A 4,095-nucleotide genomic window follows, 5' to 3' on the forward strand; every position below is an offset into this window, starting at 1 on the left:
GCCTCCCCTCAGGAGACAGGTGGAAGAGAAAAATCTGTCCTTAGAAGGTAATAGTTCCTATTTCTGCCACCCAGCGCAGGCCGGTAGATCACCTGACCTACCTACCTGTAGCGTGTTGCCGCGAAATTCGAATTCTATCGGGGACGACGGAGTCTATAGCTAAGTATATATCTGCCAGGTAAGTATGTATGAAACTTTATTGTACAATAACAATATCATTTTTTTTCGTTAGTTGACTCGAATATTTTTGCGTAACATAAACTTTGGAAGATCTGACGTGAAGTTTTGAGATTCAGTTCGAAGGAAAGCGAGGAGATGGTGAAGTTACGAAATGGAAAAAATAAAATAAATTATTCGATAATAATCGAGGAAGTAAAAATTGACTTGTGACAGTAGATAGATATAAAAAACTACACTAACTCAATTCCTTTGTGGTTTAACGATAAAATGGTAATTTAAAATGTTCATCTAACAACCAATCTGACGTTATATGCATTTTGAAACCCTGTAACTAAACTTCCCATTGAAAATTTAAAAAAAAGTGGAATTACATCCGATATTCAGCCCTGAACAAAAACGAATCATAATTGATGGGTGGCTCAGAAAAACTTTAGACACGATCACGAACTTTTTTCAGTCGCAAAAGGAAACTTTATTCTAGTGTTAAACCATCTGCAGAATCATCTACAAGATTTGCTGTAGTGTCCACATTGCACTATGAACGTCAATTCTACCACATCCATCCTAAGTTGACTGGTGAGTCAAAGGTGGACTCACAAACTGCAGTACTACAGGTATGGATAGCTGGTATTTATAACTGTATATTAACTGGTACTTTAAACTGCATTTAGAATTTTGATATTTGATCCTTGATTCGATATCTTTTGAATAACTGGAGTTAATAGTTTAACCATTCAATGCTATTCGTTCAGTATACCCGAAACCTTTTTATTATTGTTGCACATACTTTTGTGTGTACATGTTAATATATTTATAGATGATTTATATGTATGTATATATAAATATATATGCAATATATATATATATATATATATATATATAGTTACATATGTATTTATATATACATAGATAGATATTTATACATGTATATATATAATATATATATATATATATATATATATTATATATATATATATAATTATATAATATATATATATTAATTATATTATATATATATATATATATATATACATATGTATATATATATATATATATGCATATATATATATATATATATATATATATATATATATAATATATATATATATATATATATATATATATATATATCAGTAAATAAGTATTAGACTAGACAGAGAGCATATAGATAAATATTGCCCACGACCCTCTTGACCTAGTTAGAGATTTCTGGCAAAGAAAAACATTAACAAAAGTTAGATCTCACCAAGGAATTCTCAGACTTCTCGAAAGAGAAATGACAAATAAAGATATAAAAGGTATCAGGAAACTAATAAAAGAGTTAGTAAGACAAAGCTTAAATAGTTAGGTAAGTCAGAGTTATACGAGACAAATGACCCACAGAGAAAACTAAAGTTAAAAGATATTGATGAATCAGGAAACCAGATACAGCTGAAAAAAGATTTTAGTTTATGGAGATATCGTTCTATTAGGGAAATGACAATTAAAATATGTATATATATATATATATATATGAATACATTTGTACATACAAATTTTATATATTCATATATAAATATATATATATATATATATATATATATATATATATATATATATATATATATATATATATATATATATATATATATATAACGATAATAACAATAATAATCCGTCAGCTTACTGTACGGCACGTTTATCAGTTTAAAGTGATTACCAACAATTGGCCCATTAATATGCGATCCGGCTCTGCCTTTGGAGTATAACGACCATCCAAAGGGAATTATATATATAGGATAAGTGTGCTTTCTGGATCAACATTTCGATCTATGACCTCGGTGGGTTGATATCAGGCCGATGGTGATATTCCCCATTCATCCGTGAAGAGGTACAATATTGATTTCGAAGTTGTGGTTCGTATTCATGTCGAGTGTTGTTAGGTCATTTGGAGGTTAGTGGTTATATATATATATATATATATATATATATATATATATATATTATATATATATATGTGTGTGTGTGTGTGTGTGTGTGTGTGTAATATTTATTTGTATATATGTAGTACACACACATATATAAATATATCTTATGTATATGTATAAATGTAGTATGTACGTATATGTGTATATACTGTATTCATATGTATGTATATGAATGTCTATTTATGTATGTACATATATCTTAATATGTATATATATATATATATATATATATATATATATATATATATATATATATATATATACAAAAAGGGGAATTGTCTCAATTCTAGTCAATAGCATGATCTAAACTAACCCTGAAAATCTGGTACTGTTTTTACTGTAAATTAATGTACACATACGGTGATTAGATATTTACATTTTCAAAAAAAATGAAAAAATTTCCCTGACATTGACGGAAACAAGAATATATCATTTACACAGATATAGAATTATACAGGCTTAGCTTTTCGGAAATTGTTTATATAACTAAAAAAAATTTATATCTGCCTATCTTTCAATGTATGGTATCTGTCTCTCTTTCTATCTATATAAATGACTGAAGATGAACCTAGTATAAGGTTCGAAAAGCTTTTATTATCTATTAAATGCTTTATACTTCACATGCGATATTATTGTGGACCTGCAACCAAGATAATATATGACATATATGATATTCATATATACGTATAATGCAATATATATATATATATAAATATATATATATATATATATATAAATATATATATATATATATATATATATATATATAATATATATTATATAGTATATATCATATATATAGAAAGGAGAGAGACAGAGACAGATACATACGTACATTTAAAGATACAGATATATTGTTTTTGTAGTTATGTAAAACAATTATTTATAAATACATACACACACACACACACTATATATATATATATATATATATATATATATATATATATATATATATATATATATATATATATATATCCTGTCGAGCCTAAGAAGGTTTGAAAATATCGTAGGTTATATGCCAATTCAAAGACGTGAAAAATCTGGAGAGTTCCATAACAAATCCTGGATACTGGGAGAGGTCACGTAGGGCCACTAGAGGTCACTGCTGACCTACTGATCATGGAAGGTTGTATTGTCACCTGGATTCTGAGTAACCATAAAAAAATTCAAGTCCATCTGACGAAGGGAAACAGGTCGAAAATTGATTATCCAGGATTTAACCAAGACATGCAAACATACAAAATAAAGAATAAAAACAAGCTTATGAAAAGACCAACCATAAGATATGTTAAGAAAAGTCTGACAATTAAACAGGGTTCGACGTGTGGGTACGGCTCAAGAGACTGCTTGTTTAATTAATGAGGGGGTGAGGGGGGGGGGGGAGGCAGGAGGAACGAGCTGCTTTTAATGATCAACGACCCGTTATTTTAATGATTAACGACCCGTTATGGCCTTGAGTAACCCGAGTGGATCCGATATCGATTCCTGGATAGTATCGAAGGGCGAATCAATCCATAATCTACGCCAGAGGTCATCGTTGGGTGTAAATGGTCCTTTGAAATTAAAGGGTTTTTTTTGGAGTAATATTAACCACCAAAAAGCTGGACAATGAGTAGATTTAAGTTTATTGAGATCTTTGAGAAAAGCTAGAAGGAATAAATGGCAAACTGGCATAGAGGCGCATCTTTGGAACATCAGGTACAGGGTGGCGTCGACTAAAGAAATTTTATTCAAGATTTTAGCAACAGATTCATTAAGGAAATTCGATGGATAATAGTTATTGAGGAAATACTATTGAAGCAAGGTCACCATGGCATTCAGCTTAATTAAAACTATGAAAACGATAACTATAAAATTTTTAACCCTAACCTTGTCTTTATGATGTTATCAGCTACAAACCTTGTTTATATATATATATATATATATATATATATATATATATATG

At 28.8% G+C, this 4,095-nt stretch overlaps 1 protein-coding gene across 1 annotated transcript in view; it reads left to right on the top strand.

Moving 5' to 3' along the window:
* Positions 1 to 236: 236 nt before the first annotated feature.
* Positions 237 to 4,095, top strand: part of LOC135211296 (melanopsin-like) — a 120,931-nt gene continuing 117,072 nt past the window's right edge. The window contains exon 1 of the mRNA XM_064244614.1: positions 237 to 794. The gene's annotated coding sequence lies outside the window, so the exon portion shown is untranslated. The remainder of the gene's footprint in view (positions 795 to 4,095) is intronic.

This window comes from Macrobrachium nipponense, chromosome 4, assembly GCF_015104395.2.
Source record: "Macrobrachium nipponense isolate FS-2020 chromosome 4, ASM1510439v2, whole genome shotgun sequence".
Classification (NCBI taxonomy): domain Eukaryota; kingdom Metazoa; phylum Arthropoda; class Malacostraca; order Decapoda; family Palaemonidae; genus Macrobrachium; species Macrobrachium nipponense.